This window comes from Zootoca vivipara, chromosome 14 (genome assembly GCF_963506605.1).
Source record: "Zootoca vivipara chromosome 14, rZooViv1.1, whole genome shotgun sequence".
NCBI classification, from domain to species: domain Eukaryota; kingdom Metazoa; phylum Chordata; class Lepidosauria; order Squamata; family Lacertidae; genus Zootoca; species Zootoca vivipara.
In genome coordinates this window covers 37498843-37522002 of record NC_083289.1, presented here as the reverse complement: position 1 = coordinate 37522002, position 23160 = coordinate 37498843, and positions in this window count along the sequence as shown.

Genomic DNA, 23160 nt, shown 5'->3' with positions numbered 1-23160 from the left:
AAAGCTGCTCCTCTGGCCACATAATGGCATCTGCTCTCACCACACGCCGCCGTCTGTGCGTCCAGGCATAAACACGCCCATGTAAATGCATGTCCGCAAACTGCATTAGAAACCACAGGAACCTACACTTCAACTGGCTCTGTTTAGCCCTGCGGCTGGACTGAAAATTCAGAGTGAAAGCGAAGCTCTGGCAGCTGCTGGCTAGCAGATTATTTTGGAGCAGCCTCTCTTCTGACGGTGATTATTCGCCCCTAGTGGGAGGACAATGGTGGTGGTGGGAGACTTTTTAAAGGGTGTTCTCCTGGGAGTCACCAGGTGGTGCTCTTGAACATCACCAGTTGGTTTCAGTTCCCTATTTTTCTGTTTCAAAGACCACGGAGCATGGCGCCTTCCCATTCTCTATGGTTAAACCAAAAGCATGAAATGACCATGGGAAAAAACAGGTTATATAGACGGAATCTACCTTCCCTGTTCTATTGTTAGAATACTGGCTGATCTCCTTCTACACAGCTTTGCACAGGGGTGTTGGAGAACTCCAATAGAAATGGAAACAGAGTGGAAATTGCCAAGGTTCACGAATTCATTCCATGTCCAGAAGAGAAATCAATCCAGTGAAGATAATCAGTATGCCCTGTTGTTTTCAGTCTGCAAATGATACTTAATTCAGACATTCCTCCCTTCTTGGGATTGTGTTTCCTTTGCATTGAAATAAATGGGGTGGAATGATGGAATCTTTATTGTGCCTCCTTATCTTCTGCTGTCTCATCCAGCTGCATCAATGGATGGTCAGGGCTGTTCACTGGTCATTGTATAAAGAACTCAGAAATTCATTTGACAGTCAACTCCTGCAATATAAACATGTAGAAATAGGAATGTGAGAGATTTGGATTTCCGTTCCAACCCTTGTTTGTCACATGCTGCACTGTTTCCATTCTGCTGCAGTTCAGCTTCCAACAAAACTACATTATTTTGATTGCTGTCCGCTATGGCGGAATTTTATGTACAGTGGTGCCTCGCTTAACGAATGCCCTGCTTAACGAAATTTCCGCTTAACGAAAGGGTTTTTCGAGCGGAGGTTGCCTCGCTAGATGAATTCGTTTTACAAAAAATTCATCTAGCGAATCGCGGTTTCCCATAGGAATGCATTGAAATTCAATTAATGCGTTCCTATGGGCAAAAAAAAAAAAATTCTAAAAAAATTCCATGCATTCCTATGGGATTCGCTAGACGAATTTTTCGTTATAAGAAAAGACCTGTGGAACTAATTAAATTCATCTAGCGAGGCACCACTGTACAGCCCTGACCATCCATTGATGCAGCTGGATGAGACAGCAGAAGATATGGAGGCACAATAAAGATGCAGGTACTTCTGTCATTGGATAAGTGTGGAGGAATGCAATCAGTTCCTGTACATAGATCTTTCACACTGTATTGATTTCAGTTAAATCAAGTATGTTCAAGTCTGTGTTCAATGGTGACCCTAATGCTGGAGCAGAAGAAATCTGCTTGTCATCTTCCCAGAACACTATAAATGGGGCAATACCAATAAATGTAAATGGCAGTTGAGATCCCTGTCCAGGAATAGCATTTGGGGGATGCCTGTATTTTGGAGGCTATTGGGAAGTACCATTCTCCCCCCCTTAAGATAAGATTTCCCCCTTAAGTGGTGGGCTGGACTCTCTACTATCATTGTGGGAGCCCAGGGGAGGGTTTCCCTTTGTGTTGTTGGCTCCTGGGGTGGTGGCCATATTTTTTTTGCACCATGAACCAAAGTTGAGTCTATTTTGGGGTTATTATAAAACAACTATGGCAGCAGTGGAGGGCAATTAAAGGCACAGAAGTCCTGTCCTCTATTGAGTCTGGCAACCCTACCTTCCTCCTCTTCCTTAGTCTCAGTGTTGCCTTTCTAGAACTCAGCATGGGAACAAAACAAGAATTAGTTAGCTCTGCTCATCATTGGTTCTGAGTCCCCCTACCTTTCACCCCACCAGCCCCAATGGGTAGCAGCCACCACTGCATGACAGCCGCTATGTTTTTGAACTGGGGGCCATGTTTTTCTGCACATGGTGCCTTGGAAATCAACTCAACTTCCAGTCCTCATGTAGAAGGGCTGTCATTCAGTGGCAGAGCATCCTGCTTTGCATGCAGGGAAACCCAGGTTCCATCTCTGCCATATCCAGGTCGGGAGATACCCCAGTCTGTTTCTGGCCAGTGTAGACAATACGGAGCTAGATGGACCATCAGCGTAGATTGAGAATCAGATTGTTATTTGCTTCTGTGATCATGTCTTGAATGGTTATTGAAATGTGTGTGGGCGAAAGCCAGAATGAGTTTGCAACACCATTAAGAAACCAAAAACACCCTTCCTGAAAATTCTCTCCTAGGCTCACTTTGACGATGGTGAATAATATGCTCCAAATGTTCTCTGCTCGCATGACATTCGCAATCAGTGTGCCATATGACAATTTTGGGACAGTCTCACAAAAGCATTTTGCATATTGTGCACGACTGGCTTCAGTCATTAACTGAACCACTCAGGAATATCCCTGTGAATAAGGGGCAAAACCAACAAGGATGGGTATCTTTCTGCCCAAGTGACGGAGGGAGGAATCCACGTGAACCGGACATGAGTGTGGATGAATAAGCACACGCCCGAGGCCCAGAATTAAAATCTTCCATGGGTTAGCAACACCCTTAATTAGTAAATAGCTAGAGACTATAAACAATGGAAAGAACAACAGCGGTGTCTTTTAGCCGCAGCATTTTGAAGGGAAGGTCTTCAAGCAATCTTGTTTGTCTCTTCATGAGAAGCTGGATTATGTCTCCACTGAGGTTGGCCTCCTTCGAGAAATAAGGACAAGCTGTGGGGGCCTGTGTGCAGCACACAAGGCGTTTTGGAAGGAACAAACTGGGACGGTGTCTGGCGGCTTTAAATTGTTCACAGTTTCCTTGGCTTCAAGTTTTGTCTTTTTGTGAACATTCTTGACATGTTGTACCCCTGTGTTTTGACCGGCTCTCTGGGGAGAAGCATTTTGTGTACACTTTAAAAAGAGAAGAAAAAAAGAGATGCAAAAGCAAGTGAGTGCGAGAGCAAGAGAAAGGGAGGCAGAGGAGGTGAAAAAGAGAATTATCCTCGTTTTAAAACTGGCACCAAACTTTGTAGCTTCCCCAAGCCACCCCAGTTCAAAGACGCATTTTAGGAATGTCCATTGTTATACCCTGTTTTTCTAGTGATCCAAGGCCAAAACTTCAAAAATCAATCAATCAATCAATCAATCAATCAATCAAGGAACAATGCAGAATTTATTATGCTAGACCTATACTTTCCAAGAGAGCACAAGTTTCCTGAAGTAAGTTAGAACTACCCAATAGATTCTGTGGGGCTTTGATGTTCTGGGATATAGGAGAGACTCTAAAATAAGGGACATCTGGCAAACCTAAGTCATGTCAACACACACGTTTGCAAGAGTCTTCTGTTTTCTCTACCATTTTGAATTTCACAGTTTCCAATCCCATGTGTTCAAGATTAGTCAGGCAGCATAAATCTTTGAGGGGTTTCCCTTTTTGTTTAATTTAGGGTGGAAAGAGAAAAATCCCAAGGTGATCCAGCATGACCCTATATCAGAAGCACATAGCCAAGAAAGTTAAATCTCCAAAATGCTTATAAGGTCTGTACATGTGTGTTGCACTTAAGAGCATCATGGAGCTGTAGTAACCTACCAATTACTGCAAGGGAGCTCATTACCTTTTGCACCATCACAGAGACTATCTGGAGCTGTAGGATGTACGGTAATGGTAATTTCACTCTCTGGCTACCTTCACTGGTCCATTTTGTCACTTAGAAGGCCAACATTTCTGTTGGAATATGTGTACCAGTTCTGTGGATAAGATAGACCCATAAGTACCTGGTGCAATCAGCAATAAGCCTGAATGGAGGCTCAAACTGTTCTCTCTCTCTCTCTTTTTTTTAATAGTTTATTACAGAGACTTTAGGCCGGGTAACAGCTGCATCTTCCATGTCATTATATTATGGGAAATCTTCCCCTAATGGTGGCTACGAGATTGATGCTGATGAACTGGAAGAATAGAGATATGATTCCCCTTAATCAATGGCTTGACAACATGACAATATTAGTGACATATGAACGAACTGTCTGTAGAATCAGACTTTCTTTGGATAAATATAATTATATTTGGAACTACTTTACACAGAATATATTAGGTTATTGATTAAGATATTTGTGCTAGGATAATAAGACTACACATCTGTATACTATTGTATGGAAATGTAATTGAGTAATTTTATTTTATTTCCATTTTCATTCACATTTTTCTTTTTTATCACTCTTTTCATAAATGAAATTCTTTTAATAACATATATATTTTTTAAAATATATATAATGGGAAATCTTAGTAATATGTGTAGAATTGTAACTTTTCTGACTTATTCATAATGACTGATACAGTACTCCCTTGCTACTTAATGGTCTCTAGTCGTAATAGGACATAGGAATATAGGAAATGGTTTTATAAAGTGCGTCAGACCATTGGTCTATATAGCTTAGCACTGAACCGGAAATGGTTTTTCAAGGTTTCAGTCTGGGGTCATTCCCAGCCTTAACTGGAGAAGCCGAGAATTGAACCAGCGGCCTTCTGAACACAACACAGTTGATCCATCACAAGAGCCACAGCCCTTCCTTAAATATATACGTTGCTCACAACTTAATGGCACACATGGCTATTGGGTGGTCACTTGCACATCACCAAAAAAAAGAATATCTAATACAAAAATAGGATTAATATTCGCAAAACCCCCAAACCCTTTCACATACTAAATGTTATGTATAGGTGGGCATTTAGAAATGACTATAGTTTAAGTAGAAGGACAGTCTATCTCAACACAGTGGGGAAGATAGTGATCAGGTGTGTGCCTGGCTCAGTCTGCTGTCCATCCAGGCACTGCTAACTGTTGGTGGGCACCTTTGAGTCCCTCTTTCCCCACTCTTCCTTTTTAAGGTTCTTTATTTCTCCCCTGGAACAGGGCCACATTCACAGCACACATTTAAAGTGCTATGGTACCACTTTAAACAGTCATGGCTTCTCCCAAGGAATTCTGGGATCTGCTGGTTGCCCTATTCCCTCCAGAGAGCGACAGTTCCCAGAGTGGCTTAAAAATTCATCTCTTTATAAAGGGAGTTGTGAGTTGAGAACCTGCCACCCGCTTGAGGAAATAAAGACACAAGGACACAATGTATTTAAGTTAATGGGTGAAAAAGGCCACAACTTTATTGGTTACAGCATGTGAGTGGTATTGGCTTAGGCATTGGATTGAACAGCTAAACCCCACCCCAGAGCCGGTCCTATTGGCTGGCTACTGGGGGCGTGGCACGGCAGCAAGGGCAGGTAAGGCAAGGGGCCGACACGCCTCCTTGCCAACGCGGGAGCAGCTTCCGTTCACAACCCCATCCCTTTGTAAGGAGGAGAGACTCTCTTGGAATTGTAGTTCTGGGAGGGCAAAGGGAGTTTCCTAACAACTCTCAGCACCCTTAACTAAGTACAATTCCCATCATTCTTTGGGGGAAGCCATGGCTGTTTAAATTCATGGTGTGAATTCATGGCATTGGACTGGACAACCATTCAAAGATGGGCACTTTAGCTCTGACACCTGCATTGTAGGGTCTAGATAACTCTTGGGTTTCCTTCTATGAATTTTGGACTGAAGATTTGGACATAAGGCTGCCCTGAAAATAAATGACATTTGCCTTTCAGGGATTATATTGCCTACCTGCAGAAAAATATAACTAAACTCTCATTTTTTTCCTGGAGTCATTCCTCCTTGGGTGCGTTTCTGCAGTGGACTGAGAGGTGGCAGCAAAGCCTCTTGGAAAGAAGGGGCAGATGAGCTGTGGGCGTGAGTGTGAGTGAGAGAGATTGTGACAGTCTAAAATGCATCTTTTCAAAGTATCCCTGGAAATGCCCGTACAAGGTTATTTCAGATGCCCTTGCTTCCCTTGTAAGCTGTACTCAGTTTGGAAACAGGAGCATGGTTGAGAGAAGGGATTCCAGTTCTCCTGGGAATTCCAATGGGAAAGAAGTAAAAAGAAAGAAAAGCTTCAGAAAACGAGGAGCCTGGAATTAGGAAAGAGGGTTATGCAAAGCGATATGCTCTCTGCAGTGTCGGTTGGTTTGCACATAGCTTTACATTTATAAGCTAAGTTCCAACTGCAACATGTAGCATTCGTATTGCATGCAGACCAGCAGCTTGGCACATGGAACATCTATCTACATGCAACTATGCATTAAGTGGCAATGCCCTATTGGGCTCACCTGGAGTCACAAATTCTATGGCTCCTTCTGAAATTATAGCTTGAAACTGCTAGAGCCCCATAGCCTCATGATTTCCTTAGCAATGTAGCTAGGGCTAAAGAAGAAGAAGAGGATTTTATGAATTCACCAAGATAGGAAATATCAGTAATATGGGTGAGGCATACATTTTCTTTTGGTATGTGACAGCGTATTGCTTATGCAGCATGATATTTACAGGACGATGGAGACTAGGGAGCTCTCCAGTTGGTATAGATGAGGGGTCACCAACCTGGTATCCACGAGGGCTTCCAGTGGTGCTCTGGGCAGGTGCATCAGATACTGAGCTTCTTTAAAATAGTCCACTGTTGTCCACACTTCTTCTTGTCCCATGCCTATTGAGAACAGGGCTTCCAAAACACGAATTGTGTTTATGAATTACGAACAGAGGTGGAAACGCTGTTACCCTATTCTGGTGGCAAAGGTCGAGGGATTGGACATTTTCCGGAACCAGCCGGCTCCCCTGTTGGATTCACATGGGACTGGCAGTGGCAGCAGCAAGAAGCAACATAACTTAGAGGGAGTTACCATTTACATTTCCCACAATGCCCTGGAGTGATTCTCCATTAGGGGCATAGTGGGAAATTTAAATGGCAGCACCCAACCACCTGACAGCCGTTAGAGTGCCAGAAAAAGTGGTTTAAAACAGGGGGTGGGCAGGGCATATGCCAGCACTGGTGGGTCGTGCTGGGGCACTGGGGACTTGCGAGTTGCCGGGGAATGTCTCATGTTGGTGCTGCACTTGGCTGGATAGACGTGAGCCTTCCCTGCTTTGATTTCAATAGCAACAACAAAAGAAAGCCAGACACCTGTCACTGGAAAATAATTTGCCTCGAATTTAGTATGCCCCCCTTCCTCGGTCTCCTGTCAGCGAGTCACTTCAGGTGCCTAGAAAACTCTCTTTCCACACACTGAACAGGGAAGATTGGATGAGCTGATATCAGAGACCAGCTGGGGAGGACTGAGTCACTCCTGAAGGCTCATTGACAGGGCTCCGGCCATCCCACCGATGGAATGCCTCTCAGCTAACTGAGGAGAATCCGCGGCTGGTCCCAGGGAGAGGTGCAGGTGTGCTCAAGGCATATGGGATCCTTGGTGGTGAAAGGAAATCCAGGAGTTATCTCTTTCTCTCTCACACATGCTCCCAGTGCCGGATTTACGTATAAGCTAAACAAGCTATAGCTTAGGGCCCCAGTCTCTTGGGGGCACCCAAAAAATTTAAAGGAAAAAAATATTGGATGTGCATTTCCAGAATATAAGATAAAAAACAAATAAAATAAAACCTACATACAGCAACAGTGTTTTGTGTTGTGTAGGCTCCTATGATGTAAGTAATGGGCCCTGCCTGCTCCCTAAAATATCACTGGTTTGCTCATTTCTATATATAGGGTGCCTACATTCTGCATGTGCAAATGGCTTTAGATACCTATTAGGTCCATAAATTACCATATAGCATATATTCAACACAAAAAACAGCGACAAATTTGTTGTTGACAAAGGACAGCTGGACATATAAAGGGCCCCATTACCTTCAGTAGCTTGGAGCCTCATCAAACCTAAATCCAGCCCTGCATTCTCCCTTATAGGGTGGCCATGTGTCCTCATTTACAGAGGACAGTCCACTTCTCGAAGGGCTGTGAGACAGCAGTCTTTAATTTGACAGCATTCTCTGTCGGGCTATCTAGCCCAAGACCACAGTCATGGCTCCCTCCAAAGAATTCTGGGGACAATTCATGGGAATGTTCAATTCCATGGGAATGGTTTGTTCAGCATGCTGAAAGGAGACCCTCTCACAGAACGAAAGTTCCCAGAGGGAACTTCTGGGTTCAACCACTTCAGATATTGTAGCTCTGGGAGGGGAATGAGGTCTCCTAAGAACTCTAAGCACCCTTAACAAACTACAGCTCCCAGAATTCTTTGGGGGAAGCTATAACTGTTTAAATTGGTATCATAGAACTTTAAATGTATGGTGTGATGGTAACCATAGTCTGGTTTAAATAAAAAGAACCCTAACAGGGAGAGCAGGGGCCTCTTGATGTTGCCAGTCAGCCATAAGCACCTGAGCAGATGATTAAAGAAGCATTATGGTCATAATCTTCCCCACAATGAGGAGATGTGCTATGCTATGGTGTTCTCTTTCCTCCTCCTTTTTGGGAATGTGAAAATGACCACCATGGTGATGCTACCTTTGCAGACTCCACCTTCAAACTTTGCAGGGCACTGGCAGTGGGGAAAGTCACACACAAAGTAAGACAGGCACCCCCAAACTGCGGCCCTCCAGATGTTTTGGCCTACAACTCCCATGGTCCCTAGCTAACAGGACCAGTGGTTGGGGAAGGTGGGAATTGTAGTCCAAAACATCTGGAGGGCCGAAGTTTGGGTATGCCTGCAGTAAGAGAACAAGATGCCCACTGCTTTATTGAAGGTAGGGTTGCCAGACTCAATAGAGGACAGGACTTCTGTGCCTTTAATTGCCCTGCTCTCTTTTGAGTCTGGAAACCTTAAAGAGAAACCAGCAGACCCTTTGCTTGGAAATTAAACAAACAGTCTGCTGGTTTCTCTTTAAGGTTTACAGACTCAAAAAAGAGAAGGGCAATTAAAGGCACAGAAGTCCTGTCCTCTATTGAGTCTGGCAACCCTAATTGAAGGGCAGGGTGAGATGGCTTCTATGCATTTTGAAAAGTTTGTTTGTTTGTCTGTGATGCATTTGGATACCGCTTAAGTTATCATTACCAAATTTTGCACGATGGATGCCATTTTGAGTCAAGCTTGCAGACTGAACCTTTGAAAACTGTGCTGATTTTAACCAACTTTTGCATGGTGGTTCCTAAGATCAGGGGGGCAGGTTTTGGATACAGCTGGACATTGTTTTTAACCACAACGTTGAATTGAACCTTTCAAAGCTGTACTGTTATTTGGGTTTCTTAGAATTCCTGAGCAAAGCTGAGTGTGAGGCTGCTGGCATACAAGAAATCCGATGTCTATGTTCAATGCTTATTAACTAAGTGTGGTCACTTCCTGCTTCAACACCTTTATGGATCTCCTGCCTGAGGTCACCCAGATACAGCAGTGTAACCCTACGGGGTTCAGCGCAGAATGCAACCAGCTCTTATTTCAGGACTGCTCCATGTCTTGGTTGATCCTTATTTATCCACTGCAGCTCTGGGCTTCCCCTTTGTATCCTTCCCTTTTGTTTTCACACAGACGAGCGGGGGAATGTTTTTTATTTCCTTTCTTTAAAACGTTGGCTGCTTTCCCCAACACCTCCCCCCACCTCTCATCACCCAAGAAAATGGTTTTGATTTTGTCCAGACGAGGTTTTACAGGTGGGAGGATCACGCTCTGAATCACAACTTTTTGGGTGGGATGAAGGGAGTTTTAAAAAAATTAAAAAATAAAATAAAATAACCGCAGCTCTTTTGAAAGAAAACAGATGGGCCAGTGATTCTCTTCCCATACAAGCGAAGACCAGATCCAAGGTCAGTGAAGCAGAAAATGATTACAGCTCTGGAGAAAGGATGGGTTTGTGGTTCATGCACAAGCAGTCATTTGGGTTGGGTCAAGGTTTTACCTCTGCCCCACTGGAAAATGTAGCTTAACTTGAGAGATGAACGTTTGAGATTCCCTCCAGAAACAAACTGCCTGAAGGTTGTGAATGTCTCTTCCCATCATGAAAATTAAAAGAGAATGTTGTATTCTTTGGATGGATGCAAGTTCTTGATAGGTTTCCATGTAACATTTTCTTGCTTTGTCACCGTGTTTCGGGTGACATTAAGCAGGGGTAGTCAACGTGTTGTTGGACTACAATTCCCATCAGCCCCAGCCAGTAAGATCAATGGTCAGGTGTGACACAACTTATTCTCAGTTTGTGTTAGATGGTGAGACGTTTTTAAAAGTTGGAGAAAAACCCATTTCCATTGACACCCTTTTAAAAACACTCCTTTTGGTTTGCCTAGAGGTGCACAAAAAATGTTGCTGCCCCAGTTGAAGGACATGTCCTTCTGGCAGGTATTGTTGAGCATGCACAGATGCTCAGAAAGAGCCGCTTGCAAGATTCACCAGAGATGCATTTTCTTCTTTACAGCAGCCCTGCACTTTGGTCATGCAAACAATTATGAGCAGAATGTGGTGCAGTTCACATTTAAAGGTGGATTTAACTAATTTATATTGCTCAAAACAATATGCAGACTGAAACACTACCATCCCTTGAAATCCACACTTCTTCAAATTTTGCAACGGAGTGTTCTTCTCCCAAACAGTGTGTGTGTGTGGGGGGGAATTGTGCATAAATGTATTAGTGAAATTAACATACAAAATGCTTTATATTAGATTAAATTGCTTGCAAAAATATGTATTAGGCAAAATTGCATATGACAATGTATTCCCAGTTGCTGGGAATTTTAAGTGAGCAGAGTGTTGCCCTCAGATAGACATCTGGTTGGCCACCGTGAGAAGAGAATGCTGAACTGGATGGGCCTTTGACCTGATCTAGCAGAGCTCTTCTTAAATTCTTATCAAGAGGAAACTGCCTCTCCCTGCACAGCCAATGAGCAGGGAGGGGATTATTTTCTTCTGTATGGTGTCACTGGGCTGGGCTCTCTTTGCTAGGGCACTAGACAAAGAGCGTTTTGGCATTACCAGCCATTTGGAGTCCAGGTGCTGGGTTGGGAAGGATAGTAACAGGACTTCCTGCATTCCTGAAGCTCCCATCCTGTTTCTCATCTTCTATTCTTCCTCCCTAAAGCCATTTTTGGATGATTTTTTTTTTTAAAGAAAGAAATCTGAACGGCAGCATCAGATTGCCATGCCAAGGAAATCCTCTCCCTTCATAGTAATCTTTTTGGCAGGGAAAACACAGTGGCCCCTTTGAAGTTGCACTTGGTCACAACTAACCCAAGAAGATTGAGCAAGGAAATACCTCTCCTCTTTGCTCTCTAATCACTGGAAAAGTATTGCAGCAGATCCTTACTCCGTACCTTCAATATTGCTGCTCTCAATGGTGGGGAAAAAGAACTTTGCGTAGAGAAGCTCTTTTTTGCTCAGTGCCGCTACCTCTGATGCCACTGCTGCAGTTCTAAAGCCCTGCTCTAAATCTTGTCTCTAAAGATCCTTGAAGAATATGACTGAGAAGCAGGAAGGGGTGATGGTGGGATGGGTGCATAGGTACCAATTGCTTGTTGTCATGGACTGACTGGATGTAGAGGGGTGGTGGGAGGGACCAGCTGGGGAACCACCAAAGGAAGAAGGCTCAGAGCCCAGGGAGTGGTGGTGGGAAAATGATGGGTGGTCACAGTGGGGAGAGGGAGAAGAGTGGGAAGAGGAGGTGTTAGAAGTTGAAGAAGTAACAGGGCTTAGTGAGCTGGGCGAATCTGTGCCAAAGAGAAGTCCAGAATAAGAGGCAGAAGCTAAAGCGGCAGAGATGAGTCAGGCTGGTGAAGAATCACAGGTGTCTCCCCCTTTTGCTGCAACAAGCTCCCCTCTGCCTTTGTCTCCCAGAACCAGAAGAGGCATGAAAAGGATGCAGTCTCCAATTGCTTGGGGAAAGCCCTGGTGAAGAGGCAAGGACTTTCAGTCTTGGCAGCTGATTTTCATGGAGGATGACTACTAGGAATCATCTGCTCTTCTAGCTTCAATCATTTTGATTGTCTCCAATATTTGGCATGCTATAAGTAAGCAGCTGTTCCCATGTCGTGTCCCACCTAATGTTAATATTAGGAACAAAACTACTTCTTTGGGGAATTCAACAAACGTAAATGGGCAGAGACGTTTCCACTGTATGCTGTGTTAAAGTTACCACCCTTAAAATAAAGCCAAGAAAACAGAATAATTGGTGACTTGATTGGTTTTGAGCACTTATCACTTGTCTTTCAACTATAGAGCCTCCCATGAGGTTTATTATATAAATCCAAATTACAATTAAATGCTGTTAAAACATCTAACCAGCAAGAGAGAAAACCACAGCTAAAAATAAAACAAACATCACAGCAAATTAAGCAGCAAAATAACAGTTAGAGCGACAAATCAACCATTAAAAGGCTGGGGGATTAGAGAATTTCAACTTGGTTCCTGAAAGATAATAATGTTCTTGGCACTATGCAACTCTTTGTGGAAAGGGTTTTCCCTGTTTGAATTCATCCGAGAGAAGAAATGAATTTGCTTTCAAAGATTTCTCCTCAAAACCCTCTTTAATGAGTTTTATTTCAAATGCTATATGAATATTCTTGGTCACAGTATGGGGAACATTTGGCCCTCCAGATGTTTGTTGGACTACCATTCTTGTCATTCCTGGCCATTGGCCATGCTTGCGGGAGCTAATGGGAGCTGTAGTTTGGCAACATCTGGAGAGCCAATGGTTCACCAAACTGTACACACACACACACACACCAGTTCACATAACATTTTCAGATGGCTGGGGGGGGGGTTGAAGGTGAACGATCAAAAGCCATAAGAAGGGGCATGTTGGGTTGGGGAGTATCATAACTAAATATTTGATGATGATGATGATGATGATGATAATAATAATAATGTTACAGCTCATGGTTATTCTTAGCCATACAACAAATTTATTGATCCAGCCACCAGACCACACAATAAAATCTATTCACCATACAAGACAGAATACAAAATTACTGAATATCTCTGTTAACAGATAGGAATTGATTATTATATTGATGCTAATAATTGATATCCAGCTGACCTGGAATGGTGTTAAATTTTGGTATTAGCATGCAGTGCTACCCAATATTTTACTGTGTTTGGTAGCTGTCATGGTTTTTCAATCAGTTTACTTATATGCCTCTTTTTCACAATGAAATGTGCCCAAAGTGGCTTAGACAAACAGCCAAAACATCAAAATACAAAGCGATAGGAGGGAGGGGAAGAGAAGTCTGTTTACACAACATATCAATAAATTAAAATATGTTTTAAAAATCTGGCACTCACTATCTGAATTAACCATTAGGGGGAGTTAAATAGAATCTCTGCAGTGCTGTAGGCAGGTTCAGCATCCAATGGGAGGATTGCAATGGTGAAGCTGCTGCATAGATGCTACTGCAAAATTACTTTAGTGTGGTACATTTTTTACCATGTGTTATGTTCCGATGACACTGCAGACACATCCCTGGTACCTATGGCCAGAACTGATATGAATGCACCCACTTGGCCCTCCTTAACAGAAAGCTTGTTCACACATTATACTGACGGAGGTACAATCTGTCTCTGCATGGGCACAAGCGTTTGGATGAAAGAGTGTATGCCTGTTGATTTGCCAAGCCCAGCTGTTCAAGGTACACAGGCTGTACACTTGTTGAACGCAATGTGCGGACACCCCTTGTGTAAAAGAGCGTACACGTGTTGAGTCGCACAGCTCAACTACAGGCACACAGATTGTACACTCGTTGCACATTACATGTGTATAAAGCTCACCCATCTATGTACACAGGTACACATATTGTAGATACTTTGTATGTAACATGGGAACACCCCTAGGGTGACAGCTGTTGACAATGTCATGTGGAATCCCACCCCCACCATTCAATGATTCCCCACCTCAGTAAAAACAAAACCAACCTCTCGTTGAGTGTAGAAAATTAGCAGGCCAGGTAAAATTGAGTTAGCTTCCCCCCAACTTAATAATTTTTATTTGCAAGGGGTGTTGATCATTAAACATGGTCAACCATTTCCCTTGCACCCTGACATGTTAAGGACACAAGAAAGCTTGATCACCAGGATCTACTACCTTCGGGTCCCTCAGGGTTCTGCGAAGTGCAACTGAGGGCCAAAACACTCAGGGGTCAATCTAAAGCCCTTTAACGGTAAGAAGGAAAGAAAGAAAGAAAGAAAGAAAGAAAGAAAGAAAGAAAGAAAGAAAGAAAGAAAGAAAGAAAAACCATTTCCCCAGCAGTCAAACCCTGCCCCCCTTCCTCTGGCTTCTTCCACATCTTCATTTATTACCCCATAGGGATTCTTGAAGCTCAACAGATGCCTTCCACAGAGAGGCCTACTGTGATCGATAACTGAAGACAATGAGCCTGAGGAGGAGCAAGCTGGGCCACTTCATGAATAAACATCAGGCGGTTTGGAAGACACAGCTTCCTCTCTTCACAAAACCAGGCCAATTGTGTGGCAACCGCTTAAAATTCAGCCTCGGTCGGGACCCGTCTTCCCAAGCCACCAACCTGCCCCCCGAAAAAAAACGATTGGGTGGCAGCGCAGCGGCGACTGGGTGGTTCGTTTATTTATTTATTTTCTCCCTCTCCGACTTGAAGTGACAAACCTGATTCTTTTCACCCCTTTCCTCCCCCACCACCCCACTTCTGCCGCCCCCTACCTACCCACCCAGCCCCTCTTCCTCCTTCCTTTTTCCTTTACCCCCCCGCCTTGTTTCGTTTTCTCCCTTGCTTTTGTGAGTTGGGCCATGACGAATGGCAGAAAAAGGAGGGTGCTGTGAGAAACTGGAGTGGGCCATTGAGAGGGTGGGTGGTTGAATGCTTTCTCCATCTACTTAGGGGGTGGGCTGTGGTTTTTTTTTTGGTGCCTGTATATATATATATATATATATATATATATATATATATATATATATATATGTCTGGCGGCTCAAAAGCTGGAATGAGGGGCAGAGAAATGCACCCAAAGTTGGGCCATATAGGATGGGCTCTTCTGTTTTGTTTTGGTGGCTGGAGGGGTGTGTTTGGGAAGAAAACCAGCAGCGAAACAATGGGGAATGTTTTAATTCTAGCATGTTTCCACCCCCGACCCCCCGCTTCCAAAGCAGGGGGTATTGACTTGTTAGAGGGAATAGAGCTTGCCAAGCTGAGAACTGACACTCCTTTCCACCCCATTCCTTTTCCTTGCACAGGAAAATCAGAGTGTTTGCTTGCTGCTGAGCCACTTACAACAACATAGTGGCTTCTCCTAAGTCAGACCATTGGTTCATCTTGCTCAGTATTATCTACCCTAAGTGGCAGTGACTCTAAGAGGACGACAGACAGGGTTCTCTCCCAGTCCTAACTGGAGATGCCAAGGATTGACCTGAGGCCTTTAGACGTAAAGCAGATGCTCTACCACTGCAATGCTTGTCTAACTTCCCTGTTGGGATTGTGCTCCAGCTGTTTGCAGCTGGAAAAGGGCAGGGTGGCACTTTGAGATGGTGCTTATATGACCTATGGATGGGGGAGAAACTTGATTCCATTCACATTTCAAGGGGAACCTACTGAATCCACACTTTGTGAACCAAAATGCAGCCTTCCTTGGAAATTCACATTTCTCCAAATTTTGCAGGGCGGTTTTCCAGCCAAGTAATGTGTACAAAGAGGCACATATTAGGGGCAAAATGGGCATATAAATGAAAAATGGGCATATAAATGAAAACAGCATCCAAAATGGCATTGGGTTAGGGGGAACTGCTTTGCAAAAATATGTGTTAGCAGAAATTCACATCGAAACACCGAATTTTCACGAGGGCTTAAAAAATAAATTGCAAACTGATGTGGGAATGTGGAGAACCAAACTTTAGGTTGAAAAAAATAGAAACTGGGAGAAACCGAAGTAGAAAGTTTCAGCCATTCCCAATAGGAGCAAATGTGGTTCAATAAAAACCTAGACCAGGCATCCCCAAACTTTGACCCTCCAGATGTTTTGGACTACAATTCCCATCATTCCTGACCACTGGTCCTCTTAGCTAGGGATCATGGGAGTTGTAGGCCAAAACATCTGGAGGGCCGCAGTTTGGGGATGCCTGACCTAGACGATAGGTAAACTTTGAAGGCAAATGCATCTGCAACTGTTTTGTATGTGCCAAGTGTCCCCATTTACAGGGATGGTTCACATTTCAGGTGCATCCCCGTTGTTGAGTTGGAAGGTACCCTGAGCACCATCTAGTCCAACCCCCTGCAATGCAGGAATATGCAGCTGTTCCATATACCTTGGCAATATCAGCACCATGCTCCAACCAACATAATTTGTCACGATAATGGCATGGGGACCTCGGGCTTCTTTGGTGTGAGAACAGAGGCCTTTACAAAATACACAAGAATGTTCCTGCTTTCTGTTGTGTTGAAGGGTCACACCAATCTGAGACCTAGAGCCTACTGTCTGTGGAAGATTGAGTGCTGCAGGATCAGTGCGAGGGCATCATCACTTCCAGCATTCAAGCAGCACCAAGCCGGACGCTCCTGAGCAGGGTGAGAAGGTGCTTGCTACCCACTCTTGTTCCTTGGTGCGCGCTCAACATCTGGTAATTGGTAACAAGCTCATCTCGAGACACACCACTTGTATTTCAGACGCCGCATAAGCCTCCCTTATCTACCTCTATTAAAGAGTGAATGTGACCCCAGCAATACAGTCTGAGCGAGTGCTTGATTGGAAGCACCTGGTGGAAGCAATGGCTTAGTTGGAAGCAAGTTCTGTTGAAATGTGTTAGACTGAATTCCAAATAAGCATGTAAGAGGCACCAGCTGCAGATTGTAAGATCTCTGGGCACAGCAGCTCTTCTGATGCATCTTAGGGTCATATTAGATGAGACCTGTGATCAGGAGATCCCCCCCCCTCTCTCTCGGTCCAGTATACCTGAAGGAGCGTCTCCTCCCCCATTGTTCTGCCCGGACACTGAGGTCCAGTGCCGAGGGCCTTCTGGCGGTTCCCTCGCTACGAGAAGCTAAGTTACAGGGAACCAGGCAGAGGGCCTTCTCGGTAGTGGCACCCACCCTGTGGAATGCCCTCCCACCAGAGGTCAAAGAGAACAACAATTACCAGACCTTTAGAAGGCATCTTAAGGCAGCCCTGTTTAGGGAAGCTTTTAATGTTGGATGGATTTCTGTATTTTAATGTTTTGTTGGAAGCCGCCCAGAGTGGCTGGGGGAACCCGGCCAGATGGGCGGGGTATAAATAATAAATTCTTCTTCTTCTTCTTCTTCTTCTTCTTCTTCTTCTTCTTCTTCTTCTTCTTCTTCTTCTTCTTCTTCTTCTTCTCTCTCTCTCTCTCTCTCCCCTCATAGGAGCAGCAGAGGCATAGCTGCCAAGTTATCCCTTTTTTACAGGGATTTTCCCTTATGCTGAATAGGCTTCCTCGCGAGAAAAGGGAAAACTTGGCAGCTATGAGCAGAGGGCCATGAATCAGATGGGGGCCACCACCCTGCTTGTTTCCCCTGTCCTCAAAGCCACACATGGGAAGCAGATAGCTAGCCCTCCTTGCCTCATGCCATGTCCCTGATATGATTAAGGGCTTCCCCACATCTGCCATTCACATTTTAAATAAAAACTGACAAGAGATTCCGAACACAAATTTTATGCAGTATCTTGCTCCAGGTGTGGCGGCTGCTGCTGCAAAAAAGGGAACCGGGAGGATGGAAGGCAGGGAGGTCAACAGTAGGTGGCGCCAGAACCAATGACAGAGAAATCTCATTATTGTTTCCTCTCCATCCTTCCCTCTGCTGAGTTTTACAAGTGCAATACTAAGAGTAAGGAAGGGAAGGAAGCTGACAGGCAGTGCCAGCCCCTGGACAGGTTGTGAGCGAGAAGGCAGGCAGGTGGGCCCTGGCTGAGGGCAGAAGGAGGTTGGTGGGGCAGCCTCCACCATCTTGCGCCTGACTGGTGGGAATGATAGAATGAAGCAGCATCCCTTTATTCCTCCATAAAAGTGTATACTGCAAATATCATTGCTATTCATAGGATGACAAAAAGAAGTCCTCCCTTTGTTCTCATCAGAATCTAGCTCTTCTTCCCAGATCCTCAGCTTTCAATTTTTTCAGATTCAGCACCCACTTTTAGAACCCTGTCGAAATCCCTGGGTTTGTGTAGACAATCCTGAGCTAGATGGGCGAATGGTTTGACTCTGTATATGGCAGGTTCCTATGATTGGGAACTCCTGCTCCCAGTCATCCCCAGCTAGCATGGCCAGTGGTCGGGACGGTTGGGACTTGTAGCAACATCATTCCCTGTTGCAGGTTTTCATCGCATATGTCCATTTTGCAACCCCCCCCCAAAAATCTTCTCACTGTGACTGCAAGTTAAAAGCCTGGAGGAGGGCCGGTGTATTACAATTCCCATACGAGCTCCCCAGCCCCCGCTACCCACTTCCCCTGCCACTCAGTGCCCATCAATAGGGGGAAACAGCTACTGTTTAATCCTGTTTGACAGCTCTTTCATCATCTAGCTCCTTCCCTCCAGCTTTGCTGTGTCTCATCCAAGACTCCTTTGTGGCAATAATCAAAGCCTGGTGAGTGATGGCCTTTGCGGAGGGGGAAGGGGAGGAAGAGATGTCAGGGGAACACAAGGAAGACCCTCCTCGTTCTTTGGGGCTGTGACCAGGACTTGCTTGTGGGACAGTAAAAAGCATCGGAATGGAGCTTGCAAAGAGGGTGGTGGTGCTGGAGCAGCAGGAGGGATGTGGTGTCCCTTTGTTCTGGGCCCCTCCCACCCATTCAGAACTCCACAGGTGCGCATTGTGGGTGGCAGCCTGGCTTGGGAGCAGGATCAGGCCTGTGACTCCCCCCCCCATCGGTTTGGTGGCGGGGGCCAGCCTGCTTTCCTTCCCTCACACTGTGAATATTCACGGTTCCTGGGTAAGCAGATGCTCTGTTTGGACAGGAAACGGGTGGAAACAGCAGGCCATGGTCACTATCCTTGGGGGCATTATTTGCTCAGCTCTGTTGCCATTGCAGACCTGTGCACTTATTCTGCCTCCTCCTTTCCAGTTGCTGTCTGGTCATTGAGGTGTGTGTATGAGTGCTTGTGTGTGAGGGAGATGGTGGATGCTGCCGCCCCAATTTTCATCACTCTTATAAAGGATAACTCCACTTAGGGTGGATCAAGAGACAGCAGGAAAGGCGGCTCTCCTAGAACATTAGAAATTGATGTGGAGGGGAAGCATATTTGTTTGGGGCCAGAGCCAACTTTGCATTGTTGTGCACCCCAAATGTCAACCTTAGCACAACGGCGAAGCATATGCCCGCGCTGCCCAGGGCGGGTGTGCCCCCGAGGGGGGTGGGGCGTGCTCCTGGGGGGGGGGAGGAGCACGAAGGGTTCAGGGTAGGAGAGGGGTGGGGAAGCTGCTGCCCCCTCTCCTCCTGCTCTCTGCAGCCAGGTCAGACATGTCCCAGCAACGGAGCTTCCGCGACCGGGTGCGCCTCGCCATGGCTGAGGCGCCGGGTCTCTGCCGCCGGGTCAGAAGAGCTGCCGCCACCGGGCACAAGTTGTGCCGCCCACTCGCCTGCCATTTTGTAACACCCTCCTTAGTCATGACACCCGGGGCGGACCGCACCCCCTTCCAAAGCCTCTGCCTTAGCAGGAAGGGACTCTGCAATGTCCTGAGCTGGGATAGCTGATAGGTAAAGCATCCTTTAAAAGGCTTAAAGCACAGGACAGGTAAGTTAAAGAAAAGAAGGAGGAGAAAAGACTGTACAAGAATACAAACATGAGGCATCAGGGTTTCTTGAGGTCCATTTTGCATTAGAGGGTGCTTCCAGCCCGATGCCATTTTGGGGTAGGTGTCAATCACATGCCAGCAGATTCAGGCTGCACCATTAAGAGTTGATTTGGAGGTCATCTGCGACAAATTAGCTCCCCCCAAAGATTAGGCTTCATGCAATAAGGAAAGTGAAAGGGGAAACGCACTGGGGGATAACAATGCCATTCAACCTCCCCGCAAACAAATAAGAATGGAGGTTCAATTCATAGCTGATATTGTCTAACCTCCTGAAAATAAATAAGGACGAATGCTCAGTAAGCAGGTTGTTTGAAAGTGACTACAATTTCATAGGCTGCTTATACAGCATACATTTAAAGCAAAGCACATTATTTTCCCCAAAGAATCCTGGGAGCTGTTAATGGAGCTGTAGCTCTGTGAGTGGTAAACTACAGTTCCCAGGATTTAATTGTGCTTTACATGTATGGTGCCTATGCAAGTTGAGAGGGATGTGTTTTGACTTTTTCTTTTCTTCTCTGGCCATGTTGTGCAACACAAGATCACCACTGAGTAGCAAGCAAGCAAGCGAGCAAGCAAGCAATCCAGCCAGTCAGCAAACAAACTTATGTGTTTTAAGGAACATGTATGCTTTTATATTCATACAACAACAACATATTTCTGCAGAGTCCCTTGCCACTGGAGCAGAGTAGATCCAAGAAGTATGGCTACTTTTCAGGAAACAAACCTCTTGTCTCATGCATCATTCAGCTGTGTGTTGACCAGGTTGATTTGAAGAAAACCCTGGAGCAGATATCTGGGTTTTCTAGTTGGTAGCAACTCCTTGGGTTGTCAAACATACTGAAACGCAGCTCCTCAACATCCTAAGAACACATGTTAGCTCATAAACCTGGGATTCTCTTATCTCCAAAGGGCACATCCGACAATTAGCTTATCTGCGCTGCAAGTGAGGAACAGCAACTCTTATCTAGATGACTTCCTTATGTTGGAGAGGTTTGCAGTCCTCTGGGTAAACTGGTCACAGTCTTGGTATTGACATAGATAAAGCAAATGACTGGGCTGTAGTAAAATGGGACATATGCAACAATTGTGGCCCTGGAAGAAATATGTTGCAGCATGAAGTGCATCTGCTCAAGGTTCGAGTCACTCCAGTTTTGCCCATCATACAAATTTTTGCAAAGCAACATTCCCTAATAGAATGCATATTGGTGTGTTATTTTCAATAATGCATTTTTTGCACGCATTATATGTCTGGAGAACTGCATTGCAAAAGAGGCATGAATCGCAGAGGATGGCCGTGCTTTGGTTTGTGTATTGGTTTGGAAAGTGCAATCAGGTGGGTTTGCCTTTAAACGTGAACTGAATCAAATTCCTCCCCACCCACCCCAAGATTGCAGCCTTCATATGCATGTAAATGTGTTGGCATGGATATGAGCTTGGGAGAAAGATGCATCCATTCCTTCTTCATTTGTTTAACTTCTAGCGGCTCCAGGACAGGAGTTGAACCCTCAAGAAGGAAGAAAAATTTCAAGGTATACCCTCAAAAGATAACAAGAGGGATGCAATTGTTGTTCACCTGGGACCTGTTTTTGAAAATAGGGGCAGTTCCTGGTATAAAAGGAGAACTGGAGTCAATGCCTGGCACCAATATGGAAGACAGTGAAGAAGACCCATCAGTGTTAATTAGTGCAATTAAAGCAACAACAACAACAACATTTTATTATTTATACCCCGCCCATCTGGCTGGGTTTCCCCAGCCACTCTGGGCAGCTGCCAACAGAATATTAAAATACAATAATCTATTAAACATTAAAAGCTTCCCTAAACAGGGCTGCCTTCAGATGTCTTCTAAAAGTCTGATAGTTGTTTTTCTCTTTGACATCTGGTGGGAGGGCGTTCCACAGGCTGGGTGCCACTACCAAGAAGGCCCTCTGCCTGGTTCCCTGTAACTTGGCTTCTCGCAGCGAGGGAACCACCAGAAGGCCCTCGGCACTGGACCTCAGTGTCCGGGCAGAACGACGGGGGTGGAGACACTCGTTCAGCAAAACCAATTCTGCACTACATATGTAAAACTAGAACTCAATGGGGCCATCCAATGAAGTTGTATTGGGGGGGGCAGACAAAAAGTCTGGTTTTAATGCAAAGAACCATCCAAAGGGAGCACAAGAGCCTTGAAGTAGCCCATCACCAGGTAGCATCACTTGGTCAGCAAAACTGAGTGCCCAAACACATGTCCTGTTGTCTTCACCACTATGGTGAGATCATTGCATTTCTATCAAGATTATAGTAATTATTTCTTTTTTTTCTTTTTTGTCTATACATGTACATTACCATGTGCCAATTTTGTGCCAATTTGTGTCCTCTTTTTTGTGGGTGATGCAAATCTTCCTTTTTGGCAATACCTAACCCTAATGAGGAGAGCCTACATGAATGGCAGGATGACTGAAATGACCCCTGCCTAGGATGGATAGATTTCTGCCACAGCTTTGCACGATTCTGTTATGGCTGTTAAAAGATTCCCCATTCCTCAAACAAAACCTTTTCCCCTCCTCTCCCACCCTGCTTGCTCTGAAGCAGGCCTCCTTGCCCCACTAAACTCCTCTGCCTTTGATCTTCCCTGTGTCCTGTAACTGAAGGTGATTTTGCCAACTTGTCCAAAACGATGTTTTGCCTGGATTGCTGCAACAATAAAGTCCTTCCTCTGGCCCAGGCCACATCTGCACTGCAGCTTGTTTGGCCCCCAAACCCTTCTCAGGGTCAGTGATTTCAAAGGAACCATAAAACCCAACCCAGGCCTCCGCCTTGTGACACAGCTGCTCTCCCTGGTCACACCAGGATTGCCACAGCTGGGGAGATTTGACCTCCGGGAAGCACGTGCTCTGTGTTGGGATTTACTTATTTATTTGAGGGGGTGGGGAGGAAGCGAGGTGGTCGGAAGAGGCATGCCTTGCAATGCTCCTCCTGATCATTTCAGGCGAGGAAATACAATTCAGATCAGGGCATTTCCATGCTGACCGAAGAGTTCTTATAGACATGCAGGTAGATGGGTCTGTGGTGCTGAAGTACACAAGCAGTTTCTATTTGCAATAAGTTAAGAGAAGAGAATATTCTTTAGAGAGAATGCTGAGCTCTGCCAGGAAGATTCGGGATTCAGTTTGTTTTATGCTTTCATTCATTTAGGTTTTATGAAATTTTATTCCAGGTTTGCAAACATTCGTTTTATTCCAACCTAGCTTATGTCATTTTAATGTCGCACTTTAATATTGGTTGAGATATTTGTCTTTCCCCTCCCTCCTTTTAAAGGGGCACGCTCAGAATGCAAGGACCATCCCAGGTAAATTAGGGACGGCTGATGCGTGCGGGGATATAAAACC